General features: G+C 34.8%; 1 protein-coding gene across 2 annotated transcripts in view; it reads left to right on the top strand.

The window, feature by feature from the left end:
• The window catches only part of rnf152 (ring finger protein 152), a 199,695-nt gene that overhangs the window by 156,414 nt on the left and 28,667 nt on the right, over positions 1 to 14,614 (top strand). The window lies entirely within an intron of this gene.

Genomic DNA, 14,614 nt, shown 5'->3' with positions numbered 1-14,614 from the left:
TATTTAATCAAACTCATTTATTTTAGGTAAATTTGAGTTAATTAATAAATTAAGTTTACTCAATAGTTCAGTATATTAAATCTACTCAAAAATATTGCTTGTAATTTGTTGCCTTATTTTTTTTTTAAGTAATTTTAATGCAGTATTTTTTACAGTGTGTGGTGGAAACTTTTCCTGTTACATTTTTCTGTTCAAAAATTGATAGAACCTGCCAGTTTTATTGACTATCTTGGATCACCTTGTAGTGATCTTGCTTATAAGAGCGTTCTCAAAAAAAAAAAAAAACTTCTACGACCTATTTACTGAATGTAAATAAGTTTGAAGTTATGGACATTTCATCGATCACATGTTTTGATTTCATTAAAGATGTTTCAGTAACATCAATGGATAAGGCTATTTTGCGGATCACATTACAAAATATGAGGAGGCTAAAGTCATTAAATACACCTACAATGTTTGCTTGAGTTAATGTAAGACAGTGTTTCTCAAGTTCAGCCCTGGGGAAACTATTGTAGCTGCAGATTTGCCTCTGAACCAACTTTTACTTTTAATTGTACTCCAGTCTTAATCAAGCAAGCTGTCATTTTCCAGTTTGCTAAATTTTGTTGGTATTTTAGCAAGAATTGATGCATGTTGCATGAGGATAATGTACTGTAGTGTTTTTCTGTCTTGGTTAATTTTCGTGTATCTGGGTGTGGCACTAAAGTACGGTAGTTGACACCTTTCATCATTTAGTGTTCTTTGTCCTGGAGTCTACTCCACATGTTGTTTAACATTATATAAGAAAAATGAACTCAACAGAAAAAGGTGAAATATATGTAAAATGACATGTACAGTAAATCTCATAGTACTGTTTTTCTCAATGCAGAATCAAAGGAAAAAATGACTAGTTAATTAAACAATGAGAACAATTAGAGGTAAAATGACTCGCTGATTGGGAAACGGGTTGGAACAAAAAGAATGAGCTCCCAGGATTAAAATAAAGAACCATTGCTCTAAAACCGCTGTTGTCACCAATTATATGTAAGGTTTAAGCAATGATAAAGTTCTACTTTTTAGGAGACTGAAGCATTTGAGGTAGGGCTAAATTTGTTTAAAACATAAATTGTGTCCTTTTCAATAAGGCAAATTTTCTACAAGCTCTCCAGCAGATTTCTCACAAATTTGTTTACAATAAGTCTGTCCCATTAATTCTTTTTTTAGCAAATGTGACAGAAATTTGTGTGTACTTTCTTATATTAGAAGTTTTGAAAGAAAAGGGCATTTGGCAGAAGTTCTCTAAATCATTTAGGGGCATATTCTTTACTCAGCCTTTTAATGGCATTATGAAGAAGCAAATCTGTATGCTCAGCTGATATGTCTGATAGCGATTTGCAAAACAGACGATGCTGCAGAACAGAAACTGAATGCATGTTTTTTTTTCTCTCTTTTTTTCTTGCCACTAAATTTGGCACTCAGCATGTTGTTGAAAATAAGACCGTGTACTGATCTCTAGGGAAAAATAGTAGCCTTGATGAACAGAAAGCCTAGTACCCGGCACGCCATAGCAGGAATGGCCTCTTTATAAATTTAATCCATTCTCACTGAAACATCAAATCCAAATGTAAGTTATTGTATGTGCCTCTTTAAGAAAATAAGTCCCTGCAATTCCCTGCAAAAGCACTTGCCATCCTAAAATCCCACATCATTTTATGATTATGCCAAACCTCTGTTGTAAGTTTAATTCTGTAACACTGGTAGCAAGGAATTCTAATCTCCTGATGGTTGCATGACCATAAGACCCTGTAATTTTCTTGAATAATGTTATCATCTTAATTCTTATTTTCTCAGCTGTAACCCATCTTTAATAGCCATATGCATGTGCTACCTTTCTTCTCAGTTACTGACATACAGTGCTTCTTTTTTGTTAAATTGATGGCACTTTCCTGATAGTATAATGATAGGCTGTGAATTTTATAATGATGACTCTCAGACAACATTGGAAAATTACTTTTGAAGTTTAGATGAGAGTTTTATTCTTTAGTCACAGAGTTTATTGCACAATAAACACCTTGACCTTTTACAAACAGGGAAAGTAAGTACTTTACTGTCCACTCACTACTTCATTGTGTTTTTTCATTACCAACCTTTGTGTAGGAAGAGACATTTTGAGTATCAAACTGAAAGAGATTGGGAGAGGGATAGTGACAAGAGACTACTAGATAACTTGCCATGTTTGGTAGAATTTATATAGCAGGATAAAAAGAACAAGCTGAAATATCATTAGTGAACAGTGCAGTCTTAAGTAACTGCTTTGAATAAATAAAAGGACCAATTAAAAATGGTTCACGGGCCTGCGAAAGCCCATGATCTGCCAATTGAGGAACCATGATTTATCTGAAGCATTTTTTCATGGCTCTATACTCTCTTGTTAATGGGAATTGGTGTAATATAAGAACTAAGCAGAACATAATGAATAAATTATTCCTTTTAGTATTTCCATTTACATCTTCCATAAGGATTATTTTACCTCTTTCTTCAAATTAATTGAACAAGGCTGTCTGCACTGGAACTAGTCATGGTGGGTTTTTTTTTGTTTGTTTTTTTAAGCTAAATTTTTAATACACATTTATATGTGCATTATTTTTCATTTAAAGAACATGAAGATGCCAATTATATGCTAGTTGTAAGTGATTATCTGTCAAATTTGAACACAAAGATGAGAACTGAAAGTGCCAGTGCAGAATGTAGAATATATTTTCATGTTTATCATTGTAACCATAATTCGGTTTGCACTGCTATTACAATGAAATTTGTGAGAATTGAATTGTTGTTAATCAAATACCTATTCAGAAAGTGACTAAGAAAATTAATCTATGACTGTGTTCTTCCAACTTATGTGTGTCATACTTATCTGTGGCAGCAATAAAACAGAAGTTTTAGGGCTTTGCCTTGGGACATGATCCACAATGGTCATAAATATTATACTCCTAGTTCACTAGTTTTCTGATTGTAGCATTTGATGAAAATAGCATTTGTCCGTTTCCCTTTGCATTGCATTTGTTGTAAAAATATGTAATGATATATATTTTGAGGGATGAACAGTTCTTTTTTGTTTTAGAAAAAAATATTACTAGGTTATGATCTTATGACGATGACTAAAATTATATTTTGGTGTTGGGCTGTCTTTTTATTTTTGGAATTTTCTGTTTTTTTTTTGCCTTTATAGAAATGAACTAATTCTGTTGACCATAATCATCAGAGTTTAAAATGGTAAAAGAGAAAGCATAGAAAATTAACAAAGGAATATATGAAAGATGTTGCAGAAAGCAGTCCTGCTCTTAAGTGTCTGTTCTACATATTAATCCATCCATCCATTTTAATTTCAACATACCAGGTCACAGGGAACTACATCTTACTCCCACACTAATGAGAACAAACCAGGAATTGGCCCTGGAAAGAATGTCTGCCCATAGCAGGGACTTACTGTGTCTCTGTTATGCACACAACCACTGATTGCAGATCAGTTTACTGTTGCCAGTTGATGTAGCAGCATGTATTTGGCCTAGAATGCAAAATCAAGCAAAAAACATTAACAGGCCACCACTGTGAAAATTGGTTTTCTATTCAGTTTAAAAATATTATTTGTGTTAAAATGTTTTCTTAACATCTTCTGTTGTTAATAGGATCCCAACTGTGCCACGTCTTTTTCATTCAGTTTTGTAAATAGCAAAGTGTTCAGTAAGAATCAAGATTTCAGTCCTCCTTTTGATGAGATTTGAACACAAACTGCATAGTTTATTATTAATGAGCCAGTTTATTTTGACAAATGTTTGAAAGCTGTAGATTGTCTACAGTATTTCAACCACATAAATAGATAGAATCTCAATGGCTGCTCTCTTTGCAGAGTAATGTTGCTTGTTTTAGGTTTTACGTGTACTAGATATATATCTGCAGCCTTCTAGAGGTGATTGGGCCAAAATTGTGCACACTGTAATTTTTCACTTTGAGTTGATCTTGATATTTAAAGTTTGAATTTCTGGTGCTTTTCAACAAACTATGTTGAGGAAAATAGCCAGGGCCATAGCTATTACACCTGAGCTACATGTATAGAGAAATCTAAATTTTTATTGACACAGCATGCTATTGCTCAGCATTTTGCTTTGCAACCATCTTGCCTGTTCCACTTTTGTTGCTTGTCACAGCAAGTGCTTTGTAATCAGTCCCAAAACCCGAAGAAAATAAAAATATAAGGGAAGGTTTTATTACACTAAATAAAGATGATTACTGGACAATGGAGGCAAAGTGCAACAAGTGGCATAGTAAAATAAAAAGAGGAGACCCCTTACACCTCCCCCGTCTACATTTCTTCTTCTTGCAGCTCATGTCTTTTCCTTCCTCCTGTCATGCGAATGCTCATCTACACTCCACCCAATTCCAAGTTCATAGAAGCAATGGTCAGAGGTCTGTTTCAAATTGCTTGGGTGTCCAGTCTTACTCCATCGTCCCACCACCATCCTTGGGCATCCATAAAATGATTTATGAAGCCCTTTGGTTGCTCCTGCTTACTGGTTGCTAAGACTAACCTATGTTCCCCCAGAGTGCTGTTCTCTTGCACGCTGTGGGGCTAACTTTTGACCGCATACCTTCTGTCCACTGAATCAGCTCACGCACCCGATCACTCTTTCTAATTTTATTCATACCATCTCTTCTTTGATTTTACCCCCTTTGTTTCCCTTTCTGGTTCTCACTCCCAGACCCCCTTTATCTCCAGTGAGTGCAGCTGTGCCAAACAACGTCAACTGATTATGAGCATGTTAAACACTACTGTCCAATTCCCTCATTAAGAATTTCTGTGGCCATATAGCTGTTCTTTCATACACCTACACTCACAGCGTCTGTGCTGCTTCACTGTTTTATTTAAAAAAAAAAAAAAAAACTAATTCACTGTTACGGTTCCCTAAATGTGCTTTACTTACACAGGGCAACAAAAACTGAAGCACATATCATGTTTTTCCAGAAGTAGAACAAGATATGCCCTTGGTCATGGGTTATGGCTGCTGAGCTATTGGCCCATAGTCTAAATACTAAGCAAACACAAGATCTAAGCTTATATACCTAGTTTATTCAATGCATTTGTAGTGGGATGGTGCAATTATTAATGGTGTATTCCTCTGGGTGCAGTATTTTCATCAAACAAGAACAGGTAATTATAAGCATTTAATTGGTTCCATAAACTACTGATGTGGACAATATCAAGTATACGTCCTGCATTAAACATATAGTTAAAGCCTGCTTTGTGGGCAGACTTGTGTTAGTAATTGTCATGGTGTTCTGTTAGTAATGTGCCATGTAGTATGTTACAGTTTTGAGCCTAAGGAGCTAGACCTGAAAACTCAAGGCTAGTGCAGTGCTAAATATCATGTTTCCTTTACTGTTGCTTTTACAAGTTTGTTATAAAATTAAAATTTAGAGAATACAGTACTCTCTGCTTATATGAAATATGCTGTTGTAACAATAGATGGCGCTATACCAGCGCTTAACCCGGCACAGACAGACACAAGAGGCACACTTACACAAGTTCACGCTTTTTATTTTCATCTTTTCCAATTCAGCACAGTGCACAAATCACCACAAATATACCTTGGTCCTTTTCTTTCTCTTTCTGTTACTCTTCTGCCGCCTCCAGTCCTCGTCTCGCAAGCTCTGTCCCCTGCCTCCTGACCCCGGCTCTCCAAATGGAGTGAGACGGCAACTTTTACAATGCACCTTGATGTGCTCCAGGTGATCCCTGATGACCTTCCTGCAGCACTTCCTGGTGTACCTGCTTCCTGGTTTGGCAGCACTTCCTGGTGTGGCAGAAGTGCTGCATACCATGGCTTCTGAACCATCCCAGCACCCCCAGGTTTCCACATGGTTGAGCTTCCAAGCTCATTTCCCATGGCCCAAACACCCACCTGTTCCAGGGGAGGTACTGCTCCTCTCCTGGTCCTTCCATCCTCCAGGCATCCTGACTGGACATGAGCTCCAGCTGTCCGCCACACTGTATATAACCTTAGAGTGTCTGTTGTTGATGTTTATTCCATGATGACACTATTTAAGATAAAGCTGATGGATGTTTTGACTTAACTTTTCTTATATACTTCTTATTATCCAAGATGTTTCTTTGTTTCAGGCTTTAGCATTTGTACGTAATTTTCTACTCTGTTTTGAATTTTACTGTCTCAGCTCCATATACATGACTATGATTTCTGCACATTGTCCACATGGGTTCTATATAGATATTTTAGCTTCCCCCTACATTATGAAGATGTGTGTTGGGTTAATTGGTAACTCTCATATTAGTGTTTATGGGAATGTACATGCCATGTTCCTGACCACCATGGGATGGTTCTGATTCCCAATAATACTAAAATTGAAGTAAGGAGATTCAGAAAAATAATTGATGAATTTATGCTATCACTAGCTACAGACTATACTTGTGATAGCAGTGTTAATGATTCTACAAATAGTAGTTGGGAATTAAAAGAAATATAAATAAAAGTTACATTTTAAAGTAAAGTTAAACACATTTTTCACATTCTCAGATTAAGTGTTCAGGTGCCCAACAACTGGAAAATTTATTTTACAAAGTGTTTTTTTTTTTTTTCCATTATTCATCATCACTCATTTTCTTTTTACAGAAGTGGCATTCTGATTCTCAGTTGCATAGAAGTGAGGTTAATAAAGCTTAAACTTATATATGTGTGTGGTTGCTGCAGGAAGCCTCATAGTCTTGTTGATTAGCCTGATAAGTGTCTGTTAAAACATTAAGAGCATGTTTTGCAGGTGTTTTAAAGTCTTCACAAGTGAATCAAGTCAATATTTTATTGCAAAGCCACAGTGGTAGCTTGATGAACGTCACAATAAATGTTATTCTTTGTTGCATGGCAGTTTATGTTCTGCATTTCTGTTGTTTATTTCCCACTAAAAATGTATTTTTCATACTTGATACCTCTTTGAACAAGTTATTATTGTAGCATTAAGTAGTGGTGTCTGTCTATTTTTTTTTTTTTTTGAGGTTGACTTCTGGTTGTTTGCAGTATATGCTTCTAAAATACAGTGCCATGACCTGATGCACCTTGACACTTACTTAGTCTCCTCAACATTTAGTGAACATATGACTGTTGTTTGTGATGGCCTATCTTTCCAAGTTGCAAGGTGTCTATGGGTACACAACTGCATCCAGATCATAAATAATCCAATACAGTTCTGTTTGTGCTTTTTTTTTTTTTTTTGTTTCACATTGTACCACTTTTCAAAACACATTTAGATAGGGCAAGATCAGAGTCTGCTGCCAATGATGGCGGCTGACTTAATGTGTATAATAATATTGGGGACCCTACTGATTCATTTTCCCTTAGCGATAATAATTAAATACAATTTGCAGATCAATTGATTAAAAAAAATATCTGACACATAATCAATGAACTCATGCATAATATGCTAACACAAGACATATAAGGAATGAAGTAATACTACAAAAATCTACTTTTAATAGTCCCCAAAATGAACGCAGTCTTTTTAAGATATGGTCATATTTAAAGAAATAGTAGTAAACGGCAATGGAATAGAAGTCACTTTACAGTAAGCAAATCGATTTTTATCCTTCAATGTATTTTGGGTGTCTGTGGCCTACTCCTCTAGGATATCTTTTTGAGACCCATCTCCAGCAAAGGTCACCAGTTGTGTTCCTCAGATTGACAACTCTAAGTGCAGTTGCCCAGGTACTCTATTACAGTATGTTGTGTTTCTCTGGAAAGCTGTTATCCTATTCATTGCAGTTACTATGTGTGTTTCTTTCCAGTGCTTCTCTCTAATGTTCTTCTATATTGAAACAACTTCCTTTTACTTTTGAGCCTCACTAGACAGTTTACAGATTCATCCTACCTTAAAGATGCAGTCCTCACCTCAGTTCTGGGGTGGGTAAGCACAGTCATACATTCGGCCATAACAGGGAGAAGGACACTAAGAGCAATACACATGTGGTAATGCTATAGCATAACAATGTATTTTATGGCAAGGTACCCATCAGTCATATGCAAGAGTAGGTGTTACTCTGATGCTTACGCTACAGTCCTTTGTTCAATCAGACACACATACATGCTGTTGTGAAATTTTCTTTCCATCTAATACCAGTATTCTGCATAGTGTACAGTGCTTTCCCAGTTTTGGTGAGCACAGTCTGAGTTAGGTTTTACCTTTCTTTCCAGAGCAGCTTTCCGCACCCTTAAAGGATTTTCTTAAATTTTCAGAAGTTCCATTCTTAAAAGTTCCTGTATGAGCAGTGCCCCGAAGGCCTCTTCCTTGGAACCGAAGGTATACCTCATTATGGGTGTCTACTACCAATTAGCAGGGATCTTGTTAAGGCTGACTTTACCCTTCATTTGGCTGAACTCTTTGAAATGTCCTCATCAATTGATGTTAAGGAACACAGCCTTTGTCATCTTCCCTGACCTTGCATGAAATTTTATAAATCTTTTAGGAAGTGGTTGTTAAATTTCTGCGTAGTTTTTGCTAGATAGTCAGGGTCCTTTTGTAAACTGTTTGGGCCATTCAAACCGGTCCACTTGGTGCTGTCTGTGTTTAATCTTACTTGCTGTCACAGGTTATCACTTGACACTAAATTATCCAGAAAATTTTAAATACATTACTACTGGTTTAATTACCTTTGCCCCTTGAGATGAGCAAGCCCCTATGCTTTCTTACCTGGAGGGAAACTTGTGCAGGGAGTATTAGGATGTCTAATGGCTCATTGAAAAAAAAAAAAGTATCTTGCTCCTTGACTTTTTGTGCACAACCCTTTAAATTCAATAAGTAATTTAGAATTATATTGTTGACTGTGAGCATTAAAAGACAGGATCTTGCTGTGGCACAGCTACTTTTGTTTGACATATAGTCTGAATCATGTGTTTCCATTTAGGACCTGCAAGATTGTATTCTGAAAAAAAACTATTAAGTTAACATTTGAGAGCTGGTAGTGTCAAAGGTTTACTGTTTGAAGAAAAGGATGACTAACCCAAAGGAATAATTAAATTTATATTTGAAGGAAAAGTGTGAAGCAGTGATGAACAACTTTTACAAACAGAAAAAGTTTTCAAAGATTATTGTACCTCTAACCAGACTGAATATAGATTTAATTATTGTGTATACTATAATTTACGTGAACAAGGTTACAGTCCATTGCAGGGCACGCTCACTAACATGCCAATCTAGATTTGCCATGGATGTGGATAGAAAACCAGAATGCCCTGTGAAAAAGCTCCACAAAGGATGAATGTGCAGATATCGACTGGGGCAGAATTCAACCCCAGTGACTGTGAGCTGTGCAGCACCAGAACTAACTATTGTGCTATCTTGATGCTATATTACTCTTTAGAGAAATATGTTAATATTTGTGCCTTCTTTACTGGTCTTCAGTGAGTGGTTTTAGTGGCGGTCTGTGGCATCAAAAACTTTCCTTTTTTTGACACTTTTTGAACATGTTATTATGTTTTGTACTTTGTCTAAGACGTATAAAAATATTTTTTTTTCATCTGATTTATTCAAGTTTTTTTTTAATATTGGTTACAAAACATAGAATGTTTACATAGTTCATTTTTTATTTCCAGCCAAAACCAATACAATTTACATATCCCTGGAATTCATATATATGAATTCAGGTTGTGTTTCACTTGTCTTCTTCTGAGGCAGAATAATGCATATGTCACTGATATACCTGCTTTTCTAAAATGAAGGGTATTTGAACACTCTTCATAATCTAGGCCTGATATTTTACATAGATTCTAGTGCACTTTTCTCTGCTTATTGACAGCATGCCGATTTATTTTATATTCAATTCATATTTTAAGCGCTGGCAGTTTCTGCTGTCTGTGAGCCTCACATTTTAAATATCTGGTGATCATGGTACAGAGTATTCACAGAATCGGCTTGGTGTAGTGACTTAATGACTAGTCCTTAACCTTTAAAAATCAATGAATAATCACAGGAGTTTGATGTATTACTGCTTTTGAAAGCACAAAATCACTTTAGTAGATGGCACGCTTTATGTTTCGCTTCATGAAGTCATTGAATAAAGATGGAGTTTGAACTGCCCTATAATTTTCTTTCAAGGTCAGCACATATAATCACCATGTTTCTGGTGTATTGGCAAGGTTGTCTGGAAGTGTGGCTCAGTTTTATACTACAAAGGAAAAATTACTTTATTTTCCAATATGCATAAAGCTCTACTTAATAGAGTTAATGATATTCAGAATCATTATTTGTTTTTGCTTTTAATGTGAAATGACAATTCATGTAGAAGCAAAATAATTTTAGTACCATTTAAAGTATGTATGTATATATATATATATATATATATATATATATATATATATATATATATATATATATGTGTGTGTGTGTATAAACAGTCAGCTATTAGCAGCAAGAGATTTGCCAAGCACAAAAGAGAAAGGGTAGAAAGGCATTCAGCAGGAGATGTATATAAGAAGATTTCAAAATGTTCTTCATGACATAATTAAGAAAGGAGTGGTATATAGTATGTCGCAAACAAGCCTCTGTCTAAAACTGGCCATTAATCCAAAAAGGATGTTAATTGTAGAGAAGACATAGCATAGGACATTACCCTTCTAACCTTATCTATACTGCAATAAATAGTAAAGGTAGAATAGACTTATATTGGTGTTTTGTGGTGCTGTTATGCAGTCTTTATTTTAATAAGGAGTTCTCAAAAAAAGGGAACACTATCACAAATTGTCTTATGAAGTTATTTAAAGTAACTATAAAACAAAGCAAGATTTGTTAAAAAAAAAAAGTATTCCTTTATCTAAATCATAATCAAAATGTTTAATATGATGTTAAATGAATATAGAAGCAAACATTTGCTTTTGAGTGCTTGAAGATTTAGGGATAGTTTTATTGCCAGATTGGAATTCCAGGCTGAGTATTGACAGCATTTTAAAGTTAATGACTTCTGCTGATTTAGCACTGCTGTTGTTAAAATAAATGTAAAAGTAATACTTACAATGCCTGTTAGAAAAAAGGCAGTGCTTTATTGCTTCTCTGAAATCTTGACAGATCTGACAAGGACAAAGAAATCATCCATACCTGCATGTGTATTTTATATGTTTAGAAGAAAGAAAACAGGGTTTCTAATAAAATAAGGTAAATTTTCTGTCTTGCGAATGGGAGGAATATTTAGCTGCAATAGAAATGCATTTATATAGATTTAATTTCCATCACAGTAGCTATTTCAGTCTTTTGGGGTTGTTTGGGGGGCAGATGCAATGTGTGTCTAGAAAATACATGCTCTAAACTCTTCCCCCAGGGGACAGAAAGGGATATAAGGCAATAACTGAAGTATTTTAATCATATCAAACAAAACCCTAGTCTTAAACAGGACCGTGAAATACTCTTAAATTCCTTATTTTGGGGGGGTTGGGGGGAGGAATCAGACCTCCATTTCTCAGTGGAAAATAACTACTTTTGATTTTCATTCTATTTCCTTAATGAGAAAAATCTGGGTCACTTACAAAAACTTTAAAGAAAGGCTATAGATGTGTGACTAGAATATTGGTAGCAATAAAGAATTTTTTTACAATAAATGTATTAAATATTGCACATTTCTTGCAGTTTCCACAATGCTTTTTGAGTGCAGCAAGTTATTGTGTGAACATGTTTGAATCATAAAAATGTGTGTCACTGTTTGTAGCTTCAATTACTTGAATTACGATGCCATTGAATCTATTTTCAGTCTAATATCCAGTTTCCAAATTGTCAAAGAAGTAGAGTCTTATTTGAATAGTATGCAAACTTTATATTTTGCAGAAGACCAGCTATAACTTAAAATTACTCAAAATTTTACGTCATTACTGCATTAAACAATTAACTTCAAACTACATAAAATACTTTCTGCCTGAATCATTCAACTTAAGCTAGTTTGGACTTACCAATTTGTGGAGAAACCGAGAGAAAGACTAGGCCCTGTGCACACTCAATTTTAATTTAAAAATGCATACATTTTTCTCATTTTTGCCTTTTGTCCACACTACTTCATAGTTTTTAATACCTGAAATCAAAGACTTTTAAAAACACTCTCCAGAGCCATATACACATTTTATTGTGGATGGTCATAAATGCAGTTTTCCCCTAACTGTACTCTTAACAGTGCTCTGATTGGTTCTATATTATTTCATAGCCCTTCCCTCTTTGGTTGCTGTTCATTACAATGGCTCATTACTTGATTGGCCTTCACAAAAAAAAAAATGTACAACATATTGGAGATAAAAGAATTGGTTTCCATGGCACTTGTGCTGCTTACCTGTATGTATCAAAATTACATTTTGTAAAGTTTTGAATGCTGGGTAAAAATCGCTTAGTTGACAGCCTCTTATTAATGTTTATTACATAAACTTCATTTGCTCAGTAAGGAAGAGCACATTCTAAGCAAAATTAATAACAAGACACTTTACGAACTTGATGAGTGTAGAATACAGCCAAGCTCACAATGCTACAGAACTGAGAAAGACATGAAAGCACAATTAAGTAAAGCAAAGATAAAGATATTTGGTACAAGATGTGTTCTGATTGTTGTAGACTGCTTATGTTTAATCATCTTACAAATGAACATAGAGCTAAATACTATTTTTTATAAGAGTTTTGCTTTGCTTTTATTTAATTACAAGACAACTGTCACCAGATCTGAAAATAGTTACTTTCAACTGTAATCAGTACATTAATGTGACATGGGTCCAGTTTGCTTTTTCTCCTTAAATAATTTCTTTTTTTGTATGCAGTGAATACATTATGAGAGTCTTGTGAGCTAGCAGTTTTGAAAAAGGGAATAAAGCACAAGGGAATCAGACTTTCATAGGGCTCTGAATTTTTCACTACACAGACCTTTCAAGGAGTTTTCTGCCAAATGCCAGCATGCCCAGTGTATGCCTAATATCTATGTCATGTGTGTTTTCTGGCATTTCATTATGGACAGAGAGGATTTTCTAAATTATTCTGCACTAGTCTACAAAAACTCCATTGTGGGTAGAGTTGTTTTAGTTTGAAAATGTTTTAAATGAAAATGTGGTATTGTGGACTTAGCTGTAGATTCCACAGAGATAATAACTACATGTGGGATTCAAAGAACTGATTTATTAGCAAGGAATCATCCCGGTGTTAAGCTTGATGATTTATGTATCAGCTTGTGGGTTGCCCTTTATTTACTGGTTAATTCAGTTAAAGTGGACTAAATCATATATTATAAGCAGAAGTAAACTCACTTACACAGGCTTTTTTTGTTCAATTTCAAATATTTTTTATGAGCAGAGGTGTAGTGGTTAAAGAGCATCATGGCATCACTAAATTGTGTGCAAAAATCAATTGGCTGAGACCTTAAAATATAAATAATAAATAACTAAAAATGCTAAGGGTTGTGTTTCATGCAAAAGCTTGTGCAGCCCTGGGCTTTGAAGCCACCACAATCATGGAATTGAGCTTCAGGTTCTTCTCACGGCAGATAACCATGTAGTCGCATTCCTTACAGCAGCCAAAGCACTTTTTTGTTAAATAAGGTTGTAAATGTAGGGTAGCATTACATACTATGCCTCATCATACCACAAGTTCTGAAGATCTGAATATTTGGCTATAATGAATGGCATTTATAAGCCAGCAGTTTTAAGTTGGCCTTTGTATGACAAGTGTAATGCTTTCATTTTTGATCCTTCTTTTAAACTAACATCTTACACATATTACAATTTTGCACAACTGTGTAATTCTATTTGTAGTTAAAGTGATGTTTTTCAGCTAGCTTAGTACAAGGTAAATAAATGAATGGCTTTACAGCCAATGTTGATTTCTCTTTAGACTTTGGTTTTCAGCAACCTTGAAATTGCTTTAAGTGGACTTACAAAATGGTTGAAAAGAGATAACAAATTCCTTCAAAAACAAAAAAGAGGCTAACTAAGCATACTGCCATAGTCACAAGTGAATCTCTTATACTCTTAGGCTGATGCATCTTGTGCTTTTGATCTACTTTTAGAATTCTAATGTTGAAGGTGTGGATAATATTTCAGATACTCTGTGACAGCTTTCTCGATCGCAGACTGTTTGTTTGTGTACTGTCAATGTAAATGTTTTACTAGCAAGTAAAAGAATTTCTGGAGGTAGCCTTTAACACAGATACAGTATATTAACCTTTCCTGTATAAGCCAGTTTGATTTGTAAAGCAGTTTGGGTAAATATTAGCGACCAGCTCTCATAAGAGTGGATAATACCCTGATTCATGATTCAAAAAAGTATATTGTTTCTTTTTTACAATTAGTATTAACCAGTGTCTCTCTATATATTTAAAATATCCATCCTCAAACATTAGTGAAACATAACAAGGTGACTGTATTTTTAAATAGTCGAGAATGGGATTGAGATACATGTTTTATATTTACCTGAAGAACTATAAGCACATTCTCCATTGCAGAGAAACAGAGTGTGCTTCATTCTCTGTTGTTACGTTTTCAGTCATTTTTTAAAAATTAAGTAATGTTTATCAAAGATTTCAGAGTTACGCTAATTAAATTAAAGACCAACATTCAGTAAATGGGAT

Source organism: Polypterus senegalus, chromosome 5, assembly GCF_016835505.1.
Source record: "Polypterus senegalus isolate Bchr_013 chromosome 5, ASM1683550v1, whole genome shotgun sequence".
NCBI lineage: Eukaryota > Metazoa > Chordata > Cladistia > Polypteriformes > Polypteridae > Polypterus > Polypterus senegalus.
The sequence above is the reverse complement of the archived record's forward strand: the minus strand, read 5'-3'. Positions and strand labels throughout refer to the sequence as shown.